Raw genomic sequence first — 16,374 nt, forward strand, 5'->3', positions numbered from 1 at the left:
CGCAGGACTCGGGGCGGGGGGGGGGTGGGCGGCAGCCATCTTGGGGCCTGGCAAAGGCCTGGGGGCTGCTGCGAGGCCTCCGAGGCGCCAGGGCCCTGCCGGGGGGTGGGAGGGGGGGCCGAGGCGGGGGCTGCGCGGCCTTGCCCGGTACCGGAACCTGCCCCGCCCCGCCCCCCCCCAGTGGCGTCGCACTGGGCCACGTGCAGGCCGGTACCGGGCGCCACGTGGGCCGGGCGCGGGGCAGCTACGGCGGCCGCTGCGGGCCCAAATTCCCCCGCGAGCGGAGGCGGGGGGGGGGGATTGCCCGCGGACACCGCGCGCCGCCGCGGTACCCGGATGTCCAGGCTCGGGGACCCATTAAAGGCGCCCCGCGGGGAAGCTGGGCGATTTTCCATTGGTGGAACAACGCGCCAATCTTCGCCCCCACCCACCATTAAGAAGCGGGGGGTGGGCTCGGTGTGGAAGCGAATGGATTCGATTGGTGGGGCGTCGCGTCCGTCGTAGCGCCGCGCCAATAGGCATCGCGGCTGGGGTCGGGAGGCGGGGCGAGCGCGGCGGGGCCGCTGCCCAATCAGCGGCATTGTTTGTGGTGGTGCCGGCTGCGCTCCGCGGCGGCTGGTGGCTGCGGCGCCGCGTCTGCTCCGCCCGCCCGGCCCGGCCCGGCCCGGCCCCGGCTCGGCCCCAGGGCCCCCCCCAACGGCGCCCCCGGCCCCAAGGGCCGCGCCCCCCGAGCCAGGTGAGGGCTGCGGGGGCGGCGGGGCCGGGCACGGTCGCGGGGGAAGGGGTGCCGGTGGGGGCGGGGCAGGGCCCGGCCCGGCGGGGGAGGGGTGGGGGCAGGGCTCGAGCTTTGAGGCGGGGGCGGGGGGGGGGCTGTATTTGGGGAGCAGCACCCGTGGGGCCTGGGGGCTTCTGCTGGCAGGAGGTAGAGCCTGCGGGTTGGGGGGGCGGGGCGGCAGAGCTCGGAGATTGGGGGCGTAGAGCAGAGGGGTTTGGGGGGCAGGGGGGCAGAGCAGGGATTTGGGGGGGCAGAGCTCAGGGGTTGGGGGGCGTGAGGCAGAGCTCAGAGATTGGGGGTTCAGAGGGGTTTGGGGGGGCAGAGCAGAGGGGTTTGGGGGCAGGGGGGCAGAGCAGGGATTTGGGGGGGCAGAGCTCAGGGGTTGGGGGGCGTGGGGCAGAGCTCAGAGATTGGGGGTTCAGAGGGGTTTGGGGGTTCAGAGGGGTTTGGGAGGGCAGAGCCCCCGCCTTCTGGGGTTGGCAGTGCAGACTGTGTAGGGGGATGGGGAGCTACAGAGGATTTTGGGGAGGGGGGGTTGCAGTCAAGCCCAGGGTTTGGGGGGCAGGCCCAGCCCTGGGGCATGGGCGTGGATACCCCGCGGTGAAGCGGGGTGCTGGGTGTTGGCTCTGTGGGGCCGGGGGCGCCGGTCCCTGCCCGGGGGGGGCTGCCTGGGCCGGGGTGGGGCCGCCTGGGCCGGGGGGCGGTGGGGCAGCAGGGGGTGGGCGCTGCCTGGCTGCAGGCCTGGGGTGCGTGGGGGGTCCCTGGGGCGGGGAGGGGGCAGCCGCCTCCCCCTCCCCAGGGCGGGGCGGGATGGCTGCCTCCCCATCACCTGGAGGGTCTGGGGGGAGCGGGGTCTGCTCCCCCCACCCCGGCGTTGGGTACCACTGCTGGGTGGGGAGCGCTGGCGAGTGATGCTCTGATGGAGTGGCCCCCCCGATGGCGGGGGGGGGGGGGGCTTGGGGCTGGCTGCTCCCCCCATCACCCGGGGGGACACCCTCTTTGTTCCCTCCTCTTCTGCCGGATTTCGGGAGCGATTCCCGTTTCCTTCTGCGTTGCCATCGCGGCGTTTCCCTCTTCCCTGGGGAGGGAGGCGATGGGAGCGGGTGATTGTCCCTGCCTCGCTTTGCTGCTGCTTGGGAAACCAGGTTTTCTGCCCTGCGGGATTCCTTCCTTCGCTCCCCCCCCCCCCCCCCCATATTTCTTGGTGCTGCTTCCCCACGGCAAAACCAGGAGGGGGGCAGCCAGGAAAACTTTCACATCTCTTACCATGGAGCAGGAGAGTCCAGCAACTCCCTCCTCCTTCCGTGTGGGCAGCCCTGCCCGCACCCCTTCCCCTTTTACCCTGGGGGCTGGGGGGGTGAAAATCTCATTTCATCCCTCTGGCTTGGCGTTTGGAAAGCTGGGCAATGTGCTTTCTCTCCCCTTTTGCCCAATTTCCCGAAAGATGAGTGTTGGAGGCGTTGAAAGGTGCTTTGCCTTCCCCTCGGCACCCAGGAGGGTCTCTCCGATGCTGGGGGGTGCAGTGCCAGGGAGGGGGGAGGAGGAGGAGGTTTGGGCACGCGGAGGGTAGCTGGAAGCAAGGAGGAAGAGCGACAGCATATGGATGCGATCGGATCGATTTGCTTTAGCTGCCTTTGCCTTCCTCGCCTTCTGTTTGCTGAAATCACCCCTGAAAAGGGTTGGGTGGGTTTTGGGTTTGTTTTTTCTTTTTTCTTTTTTTTTTTTTTTTTTTTTTTTGAGCCTGCCTTGGCTGCTGACAGGCTGGAGGAGGAAGGGGGGGGGGGGTACGAGCCCGCAGGGAACGGCGTCCTTCTGGAAGAAGGTGTGGGAGGTTTTGACTCTTTTTATTTCTCGGTGTTCTTCAGTGGGGGTTGGGGAAGGATTGCAACAACAAGCGGTTCGAGAGGACAGTGGTTTGGAAGGTTGGCTACCGGCAGAGGAACGCGTGCCTTCTCGCCGGGGAGCCGAGGGCCGGCCGGCTTTGTGCTGTCAGGGTGTGCAGGGAACCCCCCCCCCCCCCCCCCAGCCCCCTGACACGCTGGTGCCCTGCTCTGGCACATCACTGGGTTGTCAATGGCTCCAGGTACTCCTGTCACTGAGGGCAGCCGTGATTCCAGCTCCTGTGGGCATCCTGTGGCCGGCGAGGGGCCCGGTGCCCTTGGGGTGAAACGGCACCTTCACCGCGTTTGCACCTGATCCGAGATGGGGTTGGGGTCCCCTTGGATCGGGGGCCCTAGGGACCCTCCTGCCTCCCCGGGATTTAGGAGCATGCCTGGAATTTGTTGCATTCCTGGTTCTCCTGGATGCATCATCGGAGCTGCCGATCGCCCCGGCAGTGGGAAACAGCCATAAAGACCCGTGCCGGGGCCGGCGACCTGATTTCCGAGCCGTTAAGATCTCCAGCGCGAGGTGCAACCTTCGCTTTGGCGCTTTTCCTGATCACGAGGCTGCGTGAAACCGAATGTGACGTGCAGCTGACAGGGAGCATCCATCTTTGCAGCGCTGCGGTTTGCCCGTGCCGAGAGCGGCCTGGCTTCCTCTTCTGACGGCTAACGGTCCCCGCTCGGAGCATCCCGGTCCCCGCTCGGAGCATCCCGGTCCCCGCCATGTTCCCAGCCACTCTGGCAGAGCAGCAAGGGGATCGCTGCCTCCCTTCAGATCTTTCTGGGTGGGGGAGAGCAGCAGCACCTACTCGGCAGAGTTAATTAAACTTAAGATGCTCTTGAAAGTGGTTTTTCTGCCAATGTTTTCTTCCGAGGAAGCAGCGCAGGGCTGGTGATCGGCCGCTGGTGGGATGCAGGGGGGGTTTAAAGGAGAGGAGCTTTCCCCATTCATTCACTCCGCTGCTTTCATCACTTGCTAGTCCCTTCAGCAGTTAAGGAAGAACAATCACTGAACCTTTTATTTTTTTTCCCTTTTTTTTTTTTTTTTTAATTATTTCCTCAGTAAATGACAATTCCCTGCGCTTTCTTCTTCCTCGCCCAACAACAACCTGCTCACCGACCCCTGGTCTTGCAGGAGAGGGGGGTTAAGGGGCCGCAGCCCTTCCACGTGGGATAACTCGGCCCTTTTTGGAAGCCAGCTGGGGTGAGCCTTTGTCTGGCGAGCAGCCCCGCTCGTCCCAGCTCGGGAGTCCTGTTGCACCACTCAGCTGTAAGAATCACCGATTTTTCAAACGTTTGGGCAATAACAAGAACTAGGGATGTGATGGCGGGGGGATAAAATAATCCCTGTTATTTTTACAACCTCTGATATTACCCCACAGAGGGAGACCTTTTTTTCTTTTTTTTTTTTTTTTTTTTTTAAATGGGCATTTGGTTCGGGTGGTGTTTAAAGCTGCCGTTGTGCGAGCACTGAACGCGTGGCTCTGCGTCGTGTTTGTGCCGAGGCACCACAGCAAAATGTGTTGTGTTTTTCTTTTTTTAACACACAGGAGAAAAAAAAAAAAAAAAAAAAAAGATTGGCTGTAAATCTAATCCCCGTGTAAAGCTATCCACCTCGCGCACAGAAATTCAACCTATCAGGCCGTGCCACATGCCGCTGCCGTTTTATAGCGTTGGATTGACTGCTGGAAGATGGAGAAGAAACTTACTTTTTACGTGGAGCCACCGTGCCGAGACCTCACCGGCGCTTCTGCGCGGGCAGGTCGAGCGTGGTTTGGGGATCCGTTTCCTTCCGTAGCTCCGCGGGGCCATGAGCGATCCCTCCGCGAGGCGCCGTGTTTTTGGGTTTCGCCCAGAGACTTGTGGATTTCTCCTCCTTAATTTCCAGGTGGTTCGGAGGAGCCCGGTTACAGATGGCTGCGGTTTCAGGGTTTCATTTGCTGTGACTTTGTTGTTGTTGTTGTGTATGTAGGTTATTTTGCAGGGTTTTTTTGTTAAACACGTGGGATGCTATTTCACTGTTCGGTAACTTAGTTTGCAGCATCTCGGGGTGATGCACCAAGCAATGAGATGTTGCGATGAGCCTGCATTTCTCTCCTTCGCTGTTGCGCGTAGACTTCGAGTTGTTTCTTTTGATAGTTTCAGTATTTCAGGTGATATGGCTATTAAAAAAAAAAAAAAAAAAAAAAAGGAAAAAAAAATCACAAATATTTTCTGCCTCAGCTGCGCTTTCTTCAGGAGGTTTCCGTGGAAAAGCAAGGAGCTGTGCTCGCACGTGTCCCTGTGGACCATCTGCCTGGGGAGAGGCTCGTTTTGCCACGGCGTGTACTTGCTGTGAGAGCTGGAGTTGAAGTGCTTATCTGGGTCATTTGAAAAAGGGATATTCTATTTTTTAATTCTGGCTTTTTTTTCCCCCCTAAAGAGCATGGCTCTGAGTTGGGACTTTGGCGAATACATCAGCTCGCCTGGTGTGAGGGTTGGGGCGGCTGATGAAGGCTGGAGGGCTGCTGGTGGCCTGGGGATGTGCGGTGCCTCTTGTTTTCCTGCTTTTTTTTTTTGTTTTTTGAGCTGGAAATGAATGGATGGAAGGTTTCATGAACCTTCAAATGGAGCCACACGCCCGGTGCTGCCCCGGCGGATGAGCCCGATGGTGCCTTTCCCCCCTCCCCGAGCGTTGCCAGCCCAGCGCAGCGTGCCCAGAAGGTGTCGGGAACACGAGCGTGCTTCCCTGCTCTCTCCCGGGCTTCCAGCTAAACTGGAAACCAGCCTTCAGACACCACCAGCGTCACGCGCCAAACCCGATTTGGAGAGAAATTACTTGGCGGGTTAATTGGGCAGAGGATGGAAGGCGCCGTGGCGGTGCCTGGCTCCAGCGATGGACACGGCTCAGTCTCAGTGGGGCTATGGAGAGAAAGCGCCTTGGGCTGGGGTCTGGGGACCCCCAGGTGTTGGTGGGGGGGGTCATTTGGGCATCACAGGTCCCGTCCTCGAGCTGCACAGCTTTCTCATCGTGCATGCATTCCCTCGGAGGCATTCCTTGCCCTTTGCTCTCTCCCCTTCAGACGCCCAAAGAACGGCGTTAAGATTTTTTTATGGAATCGAGGACAACTGAAGTTGTTTCAGGGTTTGGGTGATTTTTGTCGTCGGTTTTCCCCCAGCGTGACCCACGTAACTGGGACAGTGGGCTCTGTGTAACGAAGGCAGGTGAGGTTCTGCCTCCGTTTGCTCGAGGTGCTGCTTCAAACAAAACTCAGCCGTGTTGTCCAGCAGAGCTCCAGCCCACGTGCTGGTAACGCTGCCCTAAGGTACAGCGGCTTCCTCGCTGCGACTGATCAGTCCCCTCCTGTCCCTTGTGCCAACCCAGAGTGGATAATTATCCCAGGCTGGGTGTTTTTAGGTTTGTCAAGTGCCTCATTGCAGGCACAGACCTGAGAAAGCTCATCCCCATCCGTGGGAAGCGGGTCGGGGAAGAGGCTACCATGCTAGGATTTTTTTTTTTTTTTTTTTTTAATTCTCCGTGGTTTTCGTATAAATGGGGCATATCGCTTCTAATTGCTCGCCCTCAGCCCTCGCAGAGACGGGGTTATTTAAGATGTGTTGAGGAAAGGGGGATAACACTAAACTTCAGATCGCAATTAGTTTTGCAACGCGGACTATTATCCGGTTATTTGTGATAACGGTATCCAGAATATGCCTGAAATCCTTCTGAAGACCAGCACCAGCATTTGGAATTTGGAGGGTGTGAGGAGAGGCGCTTTCAAGCCTTCTCTCTAAAATTAGACCCAAGACCGGCGCAGAGGAGTCTATAAAGAGCCTCGAGGGCTTTTTGCCGTGGAGCTTTGACACGACCGTTGCGCGTCGGTCCTGCGAAGCCGCATCCATTTTGTTTCATCCCGAATCAAAGCCCTTCGGTGCGGCGGTGGCAGCCGGTATTTCCAGATAGGTGGTGCCAGCTCCGCTGGAGCCGGGCACGTGCCGGGATGGCTTAACAGCCTTTCGCTGGATGGAGGCTGCTACTGCTCGGGTTTGAGCGCGGTAATGTTGCGGTTGAACCCTGAAATCGCCCCATTTCAGGGTCCCGGCGGTGGATTAGGGGCAGCCCTCGCTTACAAGCCCTGCCTGGAGGTTGGAGGAGCATCTTGCTGGATGATGGAAGGAGCCGCGAGAGGGGAGGGAGAGGCGTTCCAGGAGCGTTCAGGCGATGTCAGAAAGCAAAAGCCAGAAAATTTTCTCGGTCTGGGCTGAAACGAGCTGCGTCCTCCCATCCCGTGGCACGCCGGGGAGCGGCGAGGGCGGAGGGAAGGTGCCCTGTTGTGCCCGGAGGGGCTGGGGGAGCTGCCCCGCGCTGTCCGTTTCCCCCAGTTTATTGGCATCTGTCGCAGCAGTTGGCGTGCTTGTAGCGGTTCTTTTCCTGCCTACGTTTGCCATGCCTGGTCTTTAAAGGCAGACCTGGCTGCTGTTGGGTGGGCGACGGCGCGGTGCCGGCGCTGGGGTGGCTGCCGGAGCCAGGCGCTGGTGCCTTTCGGGTGCCTGCGTCCCAGCATCAGCTCAGTACAGCTGCGCGGGGGCCCGACGGTGCTGATCATGGGAGAACTGGTAGCCCCGTGCCTTTTGGTGCGATGGAGGAGTTAAAAATGCCTTAAAACATCCAGGTTGGGATCCTGTCGGGGCGGTGGTGGCGGTGCCGCTGGACGTGGGCTTCTGGGGGAGATGGTAGTGACCAGAAGCTCAAACCGCCTGAGGCTCAGGAGTGTGTTTTTCCAGAGTATGTTGGATTTAGACCTCGTTTTCATTGAATCTCAGAAAACGCCTGCAGGAACAACCCTGTTTCTTTGGGATTAGACCTAACCAGAACCCATCTGTCACCGCGGGAAGAGGATGCCGCCGCTTACTGCCTGCTCTCCATCTCTTGGACCCACCGCTTCGGCTTCTGCCCTGCCCGTGGCTGGGAGCAGAGCAGCCCTGTGCTTTCACACCACAAAACATTTAAATCCTCCTCTTCCATTCTGGTTAACCCTTTGGTTCGATTTGGGGGGCTGGGAGCAGGGTCTTTGTCCCCAAACCTCCATAGAGAGAAATATTTGCAGGGAATAGAAACGCTTCTGCGTGTGGCAGCTCGAAGCGTTGCCTGTCCCCATCCGAGTCTTTCCCGGCTTGATGTGGTGGTCTGGGGAGGTCAGGGGTCTGCTGGGGAGCAACTGGGCACGTCCCTCCTCTTCCTGGGGTCTCAGAGGAGAGAGGCCGGACCTCTCCCTGCTGCCTCGGTGAGCTGGTGTGTTGGGATCAGGCTTTTTATCCTCCTCCTGCCAAGCCTGGATACCTTTTGGTCGGGTCTCCACCAGCAAGGGAGCAGATGGAAACGTGTTTTTTCAGGCTCCCAGCAAGGAAGGAGGACAGGTCCGCCTGAAACTCCTCTAAATCTGGCTCCTGCCCCCCAAAGCCATCCGCCCTGGCGAGGTGCTTTGGGGTGGGTGTAAGGCAGCTCCGGCTCCCTGCTCCCCTCCGGACCGTGCAAGAAGCTTTCCCAGCGGCATCCCGGCATGAAGACTCACAAAGCAAATGTGGGAGCTCTTGCTCCGCACCCTGGGGTCACATCCCCCCTTTCCAGGGCCGGGGAAGCTCAAGGAGAGGTGGATAACCCGAAATCCTCCTGCCAGCGAGGCTTTTGCTGCTGACAAGTTCAGGGTTTAACAGTTTGCTTGTCTCTCTTTCTTTTTCTTTTCCCGGCTGCCTAACGCAGTTTGGAGGAGAAAGATACTCGCTTGAATGAATTATAAAACTTGTTTCGCTGCAGTGGGTCTTCATTTTTCCTTTTGTCTGCAGCAGAGTCACTGTTTGAGTAGAATAAAATTAACTTCGTCCCTGAAAAGACAAAAGAGCTGAAACTCCTTGCTGCTGAGAGGAGCGGAGGGAGGGAGGGGGCAGGACATTATCTCAAAGGCCCCATGTGCTTTTGCCAATCATAATGTTTTGGGTGTTTTTTTGTTGGTTTGGTTGTTTTTTTTTTTAATAATCTAGAGTTTTAAATTTTAAACACTTTACCATTTTCAAATGGTTCTTTTATATAGAAGTTTTTGCTCTGTTTTCCCAGTCAGTCACTGATAGGCGTGAAATGGAAACAACCAATGTAAAGTTAACGAAGCCGCAGCATCGTTACAAACACCTACAGGTGTAGCAGTGCCTCCGTCTGCGCGCCGGCAGCTCCCCGTGCTTAGCGAGGGACGGAGATGTTGAAGGGAAAAACCTCCTTGTCCTTTTCCCAGGACTGCGGAGCCAGTCGCGCAGGGTAACGTTAGGGTTTGTGCTGTCAACCGTTTGTGGAAGTTGGATCGCTGCCTTGGTGAGGTGGCTGAGTGGAGATCCGTACCAGGCCTTGGGGTGGCTGGAGATCTGGGCATCAGCTGAGCTGCTCCCAGTTTACTCCCAGTTTAAACCCACCCTTTAGATGGTGCTTAGTAGCGATGACGCGTGGCAGCGAAGATGCTGCTGCCGTAACCGGACCGAAGCCGTCTGCTCCTCGAATGCGTCTATGAACGCCCCGCGCAGCTCTGTCACCAGCCAGATGATGCTCTTTAGATATTTGGTTTGTTTGTTTGTTTTTAAAAGGGACTTTTGAGTGAAAGGAAATCGATCAGAGAGATGCAGACTTTCAGAGAGTTTCAAAATGGTTGCTTGGTAATCGTCCCTTGTTGTTGGAAGTCCAAACCTAATGCATTTTCCCGTTCTATGAATCACTCCTTAACTTGCTGCTTATTAAAGTCCCTGATTCCAATTTAATCTTGGAGACCTGACAATTTTAAATACCTACTAGTGCAGCCTGAGCCCGATTTGGCATTTCAATAGCTCATTGTTTTAGTCCCTGCAACAATTTTCGACAAACTGGCGGCCACGCAGAGGAAAGCGGCACTTGGGGCTCCGTGGCCGGAGTCTCCGGTGGCACTTGGGGCTCCGTGGCCGGAGTCTCTGGTGGCACTTGGGGCTCCGTGGCCGGAGTCTCCGCGTTCGATTCGGAGCCACAGGTTTAACGTAACGCTGCGTGTTCGGTAGCCCTGGGAAAACACGTGTCTGCTGAAATAGGAGAGAGACACTAACGGACTTGTTTTTAGAGGGATGGCTTTAACAGAAGATCAGCTCCAGAATTTCTTTACCGTTTTAAAATAACCTCCCTTCTGGGCTCAGCTGTATCTAGTCGGTGTGTTTCACGGAGATTTGGATAAATGGAAGGAACGACAGGTCGGGAAGCTTGCTGCAAGCCACACAGGGTGTCTGAATTAATTGCTGGGTGGCATATGGTGGGTTTGGGTGCTTCTCTTGGTGTGCTGGGGAGCCTGTTTTCTCCGTGCCTTGCAAATGGGGTTTGGCTGGACCACCACCACGCCTGGACTCCTCGCTTTCTCTTCCCTGGACGAGTTTGGTTGTTGTTTCGCTCTCACGCTGCTATCTTTACGCTGATTGTCCTTGCTTTACTCTCAGTTTGCTGCTCCAAAATAAGGTGGACTCAAAGTGCCGCTCGCTAGTTTGACGTTTCAGCGCTGAAAACAACCGGACTGGGAAGCCGGCAGCAGCTGGACACGGTTAGCTTCCCCTGCGTTGTGAGGATAGAAATAGGACTGCCGGCCGTTCGCTTCCCGGTGGGATAGCGCTGCGATGGAAATACCGTGGTGCGGCGACCGGTCTGTTAAAATGGCCACGGAAAGTGAGCGAGGGGAGCCGACCTGGGCACGCGCTGCAGAATCCGAAGGAGATCAGTCAAAGGATGGATCCGAGCCGTGGTTGTGCGGCGTTTTAGGGAGAATTGACCGTTTCGGAGGGGTTAACCCCAGACCTGGACTCGATTTAGGTGGCGGGGTTGTGCCAGCGGGGACAGGCCCATAGAATGTGAAATAACTGCGTTACGGGGAGGCCATCCTGGTGGTCTTTTCCCCGTGAACGTTGTTCTGCTCTGTGGGAGTTTGCTGGTGAAGCCTTGTTAACCCTTGCCTTGAGATGAGCGGGCTTTGAAGTTGTATCGAATGGCAAAATTTAAAAAAAAAATAAAAATCATTCCTTCCCTCATGTAATCATCTTCCAGTTCGACCAAAATATTTTTCAAAGTACTCGTCGTTAGTCTGAAACAGCGTTACAATGATGACAGTCATCTGCTTGCTATTAGCTAATGAGAAGGAAGGAAAGAAAATCCAAAAACCATCAAGAGGAGGGGATTTGATCCAGGAACCCTCTGTTTTGGAGGAGAAGAGGCAGCTTGGGTGACAGATGTCTAACCGAGGGACGGCGCAGGTGGGGAATAAGCAATGAGGGAAGAGATGAGTCCTGTCGAAGCCCACCCTGGCCCCGCTGCTTGCTTGGCTGCAGAAGCTGTCCTGTGCGGGTCCCGCTCCGCTGGGGACTCTCCGGCACTCCCCAGCACCACGAAGAGCAGTCGCGACCCATGGGACTGCTGTTTGTGTTTTATTTCCCCCCCCAAAAAATCATTAGTAGAGATTTATTGTGTTGGATGTGTTGATGTGAAGTAGCAGCGGCAGGGACGCGGGTCTGTATCCTGATGGGCGCTTGGGTTCCTCGTGGAGTCTCGCCTGGAGGCTTCAGCGCGGGATTTAGGCACCACGGAGGAGCGATGCCGCCCGGCGTCCCCATCCCCGCGTGCCACGGGGACAGCACCGCTCTCAGTGGATGACTTTGTTATGGCTGTTCTTAACGTTTATACCGCCGGCAATGGTCTGTTGTGGGATGTTTAGTTCTGGTTGCATTTTAAATTTGGTAGAAGTGTTGTCATTAAACCTTTTTCTCCTCCCCCATCGACTATCATGATAGTCACTGCTCCTCGGATCGCGGGCTTTCAGCTTGTCCTTCGTGGAACGGGACGAGCCTCCCTGCCGTCTGTGTGTTGGGCGTCTTGGGGGCTCACCCTCGCTACCAGCCTGTGCCTTCAAGCCCACCTGTTGCTCCTCCTGTCTTACACCCTCCTCCTGCGCTGTTAAACGCGATGGGCTCATCGCCTGTCCCCGCTGCTGCGACCGTTACCCAATTTTGTTCCTGATTTTGGGGTTGTGGCACCGGCCCGGTGTGTGGTGGGCAGGTTGTGGGCTAAATCTGACCCTGCAGCGCGTTCGTCCTGTAACCAGTGACTTTATAATTCAAACTTCCCAAATATTTCATCCCGATAAATTAACTCCGGGCAGTCGCATCCTACTTTTCTGGTCGGCTGCCTCTTTCTTACTTTCCTGATTAGTTACCTGGGAAGGCTTGAAGGTTTGCCACCCTGCCACCCGTCCTTTGTGCGTTACGCGTAAGAATCGCTGCAAAAACATAAATGCAGGGAGGATGGGGACTTCTGGGCTAATCACCCAGCAGAGCGGATGGGAATGGGGTGAGATTTCTCAGCGATGGATCACCTGCAGATAATGAATTGGGTTCGGGAAACAGAGCCGCATAAAAGCAGCTATTGTTAGCACTTTGGCAGACTTCGTCAAAGGCCTTTTTAGACTGGAAATAGAAGCACCCAGAGGATGGGTCCTTATGAAAGGACCCTAAAATTCAATTAAAATGAACAGTCCAGTGATGTTTTACCAATACCTTTCCCCATCCTGGCCGTAAAGATCTTTCAGAAGCCTTGCAGCAGTGGGATAAAGGACAGGGCAGGAGGAGAGATGTGAGGCATCTTCAACCACCCCTCGTTTGTCGGGAACGGTTTCATCTCTGCGAATCTCTGCCTGCCTTCAAACAAGGATGAAAGGTCTGGAGGAAGATGGGGAGTATGAAAAAAGCGTGAAACGGGCCTAAAAAAAAATAAAATAAAGTAACTGGAGAATGGAAGTGGCTGAGGACATGCTGAAGAAACTTTTTGCTGCGGCAGGTTGATGTCGCTGGGGAGGTGAGACGGAGAGGTGTAGGATGGAGCTTGCCCTAGGGGGAACCGTTGGAGGTGGTGGTGATGTTCCTCTGAAGAAATTCCAAGCTGCCAGGCTGGGCAGAGCCTCCCTGTGGTGTCCGGGGAGGTGAGTACCGGTGCGTGGACACCGAGCATCGTACCGGCTCCCTGCGGGGGGGCTGAAGTTCAGCTGTGAAGACCCGCAGCTGAGGACACGTTGCTCAAGCGTGAGTGTCGAGGGACAGCAAAAGCATCTCAGTTCTGGGTTTTAAATGAGGAGGGGGTCGGCTCTGTCGATAACGGGACTCAAGCAGAGTTCCGGTCAAGGTAACGGCGGTCTGCGGGGGGAGAGGAGAACTGGTGCCGGGATGTGGGCGAGGTGGCAGCCCCCAGCCCCGGCCGAACCTGAGCTGCATTTCCCGGGTGTCACCGTGTAGGTTTTTTTTTCCTGGGATTGACCAAATGCAGTGCAAGATGAGTGGTTGCTCCCTCGGAGAAGCCCCACTTGCCCCGCTGCACGTGGAGGGGGGCCGTACCCCCCAGCGATGCCCAGCTGACCGCGGCGCATCAGCGGCTGCGGGTTTCTTCGTGCCATATGGAAAAGAGCGCTTGCCTAATGTGACACCTTTTTCCCCTGAGACCCCAAAACATGTCATTTTTTTGAGCGGAACCTCAGGATTTTGGAAGATTTGCAGCCGTAATGCCCTTGGGCTTTTTCTTATAAAAAGACTATTTTACCCAATTTCTTATTCTGCGCTTCTCCCGTGACCTGCCATCCAGTCCACACGTTTTCGGTGGACGCAGCCTGGAAACACATCTTATCGGGGCCCAAACTACCACCTCATTAGTTTATAAATCTCTGGTAAGTGCCGTGTAATTAAAGCCTGATTAGTTATTTCCCCTTTTGTAAACGAAATTGTTCCGTTTTATCTAATAAAGGCGAACGCGGGTAGTACCAGTGCTTGGAGTGGCAGTGGAACTCTGCTTAATTACCAGATTCTGTGCAGCCCATAGGTTGACTAAATACATGATAGTTACTGGGTATTGTAGATTACATGGTTATTTGTGTGCTCTGTAATAGCTTTATTTTTCAAGATGATTTGATAAATGCTTACAGCATGTAAACCCAGTGAAACCTGCGCGCGCGATCTCGGCAACAAAAAGATGTAGTTTGTGAGTCGGTCACTTCTGCTCGCTTCGCGAGGAAATTAAGCGTAGTGCTAACGCTAATGACGTGCGGGGAACCTCTCCAAATTGACGCTAGTGCTCTCGTTAACCTTTGATTAGCACCATCTTGTGATTTGCAACCCAAAATGGAAGGTTCCCGTTCTGTCAGCAGTCTCAGCTGCCCAGGCACAGTGGAGACGCCGGTTCCTGCTCCCCGTTCAGCGAGGCCGGGGTTGTGCTGGGATTCGGGGTGATGCGTCCATCCACCGGCTTTGGGAGACGCCTGAACTGGCTCGTTAACGGCAGGGGGTTCAGGCTGGACCCGTCTTAACGAAGGATGCCGCGTGGGGTGGGGGTGAGCCCTGGGTCTCTCCCTTGGGGTGGGAACTTGAAATGGTAAAATAGGAGGAACGGTAACACGTGTTGGAGGTGCCTCGTGGAAAGGATAAGGTTGTTGGGGAAAAAAAAAAAAAATCTGTTCCAAGCCTTTTAACCTGTTTCTGGACACGTGTGCGTAGACCCTTGGGTAGGGTGAGCATCTTCGCTTTGGTGGCAGGCTCCCTGCCTCTCGGCTTCTCTGTTCTGGCTTGCAAAGGCAGGGGAATATTGGTTTTATTTCTGCTTTTAGCATAAAGACACTGAATTCGCTCATTCCGGTTTTACAAAAAGCTGTTGGGCTCAGCAGGGCTGGGCTGAGGTGAATGTGAATCGCTTCTGTGCTCTGTGCTTTCGGAGGAGCTGCGTGGTGGACGCTCGAAAGGCACGTTAATTCCTTTAATGAAGCCTCAAACTTGTTGTCGTTACCGCTGTGTTTCATCTTCACCCGCTTGCTTCCAGCCCTGGGCTTCAGGGCGCCCTTGCCTTCGTGCCGCGGCGTCCCCGCCGCCAGCCAGAATCCTGCCAGATCCCTGCCAGAGGAGGGAAGGTGATGCCAAAGCCACTGGTGGCGGTTTTGAAACCACCCAGGTGTTTGAACCCAGGTGTCGGCGGCTGCTCCGCTCCAGGCTCTGCCAGCCAGGGGTGGGAGATGCTCATCCCACCAGCAGGGATGCGGTCCACCCTCGCGGACCTTCGCCCGCATCCCTTGGCGTTGCCGCGAGGGGATGGAGAGGATGCTTCGACGCCTTTCCCCTGCGGCGGGGCGTACACGCTATGGCCCTGTGCGTGCCGGCTTGGGCATGCGGAGCGTCGAGGGACCCCCGAGCGTTGCTTTCGGGAGCGAAACGGTTAAAATACCATCAGAGGAAAGGAGCTCTCATGAATGAAGACAAAGTTTGGCGGGGGGCCAGGGGCTGCTGGCGGCTGGGGGGGGCGGGGGGTGGCGGTGGGAGGGGGCGGCAGCCAACTGACTCTTATACCACAACCCACTTTAAAAAAAAAAAAAAAAAATTTAAGAGATAATTCCATGTCCTGAGGTTACAAACCGGCTGCAACTGGTTTTTTTTTTTTTTTTTCTTCTTTTTTTTTTTTTTTTTTCCTCTCTTTTTCCCTGCCCCGCGAGGCATCATGGGTAAAAGTAAGCATCCCCCTTTTCTTTTGTTTAATATAACAGTACAGCGCATGATTGGCAGGGAAGTGCCCGTTTTGAGACAGGGTTTCTGCAGGTCCCTGGAGGGGGATGGCACGCGGGGCCGCCCATGCTCTTCCGAGAGGGCTCCTCGTAAAAAAACCTTGGCTCTTCCTCGTCCTCCTCTCCCCCCTTCCCGCTCCACCGTCCCCGCTCCCCGGCTCTCCCGTCCCCCCTTCCTTTCTCCCTAATTTTCTTGACAACTAGAGGAGGCAGCAGGAATATTGTACCTGTAAGTATTCTTTAGACTGTCCTTTTTTTTTTTTTTTTTTAAATATTTTTTTTTAACAGACAAAAGGCTCTTTATGGATTATCGGATCTGCTTTTTCTCTTTTTTATTTTTTTTTTTTTAACCATGAGTTTGGCAGCTAAATGTAATGTCTTTACAGAATATTTTAAGGAGAAAACTAGCACTGTTGCTTGTATTTGCTGTTGGAGTGGTTCCCTCCCCCCCCCCCCGCAAAAAAAAAAAAAAAAAAACAAAAACCACCAACCCACCTCTCTCCAGGCTCCAACCATCGCTATTCTGCCGGAATTCCTAAATCCGACCCTCCCCGTTCTACCGCTGCAAGGCCGATCTCAGGTATTAAAAAATAATAATAATAAATTTTTTTTCTTTTGTTTCTAGCGCTCATGCTTTGCTGTAACAGCACCACCCCCCTTCCCCTTCCATTTTATTATTTGATTTATATTTTTTTTTTTAATTTTTTTTTCCGCTCCCGGCCCCGGCCCCGCGGTGGCCGCCAGCTGACGGGCGCGCGTGGCCGGCGGCCAGCGCGCAGGAGCGTGCGGCGCGCACAAAGGCAGGGCCCGCAGTCGAGGAAATCGCGGCGCATTATATAAGGAAGCCTGCGTCATGCTCAGCCTGACGGATGGGGAGGAGAGGTGGAGGAGGACGGAGGCGAACGCTCCCCTTTCCCCCCCTCCCTTCATTACTATTATTTTTTTTATTAACTGACCGGTTCGTTGAGGGTGGGCAGCGCTTTCCCCAAATCGTGCCATCGCAGCCAAATTCCCCATAAAGCAGGACAAGTATTTTTTGTATATATATATTCCCCTCCCCCCCTTCCTATTCAGGGGCAGAAAGCGGCTTTTTTAAATTTTTTTTTTTTCC

At 55.6% G+C, this 16,374-nt stretch overlaps 1 protein-coding gene across 3 annotated transcripts in view; it reads left to right on the forward strand.

The window, feature by feature from the left end:
- The first annotated feature begins 564 nt into the window (after nt 1-564).
- The window catches only part of GATAD2B (GATA zinc finger domain containing 2B), a 43,133-nt gene continuing 27,323 nt past the window's right edge, over nt 565-16,374 (forward strand). Inside the window, exon 1 of one of the 3 annotated variants that reach the window (XM_080368779.1) lies at nt 565-736. The gene's annotated coding sequence lies outside the window, so the exon portion shown is untranslated. Of the gene's footprint in view, nt 737-905; nt 923-9,636; nt 15,493-16,374 lie in introns of those variants that run through there. The other 2 variants (XM_080368781.1, XM_080368778.1) reach the window with 2 other exon arrangements.

This window comes from Falco punctatus (genome assembly GCF_963210335.1).
Source record: "Falco punctatus genome assembly, chromosome: 18".
NCBI classification, from domain to species: Eukaryota; Metazoa; Chordata; class Aves; order Falconiformes; family Falconidae; genus Falco; species Falco punctatus.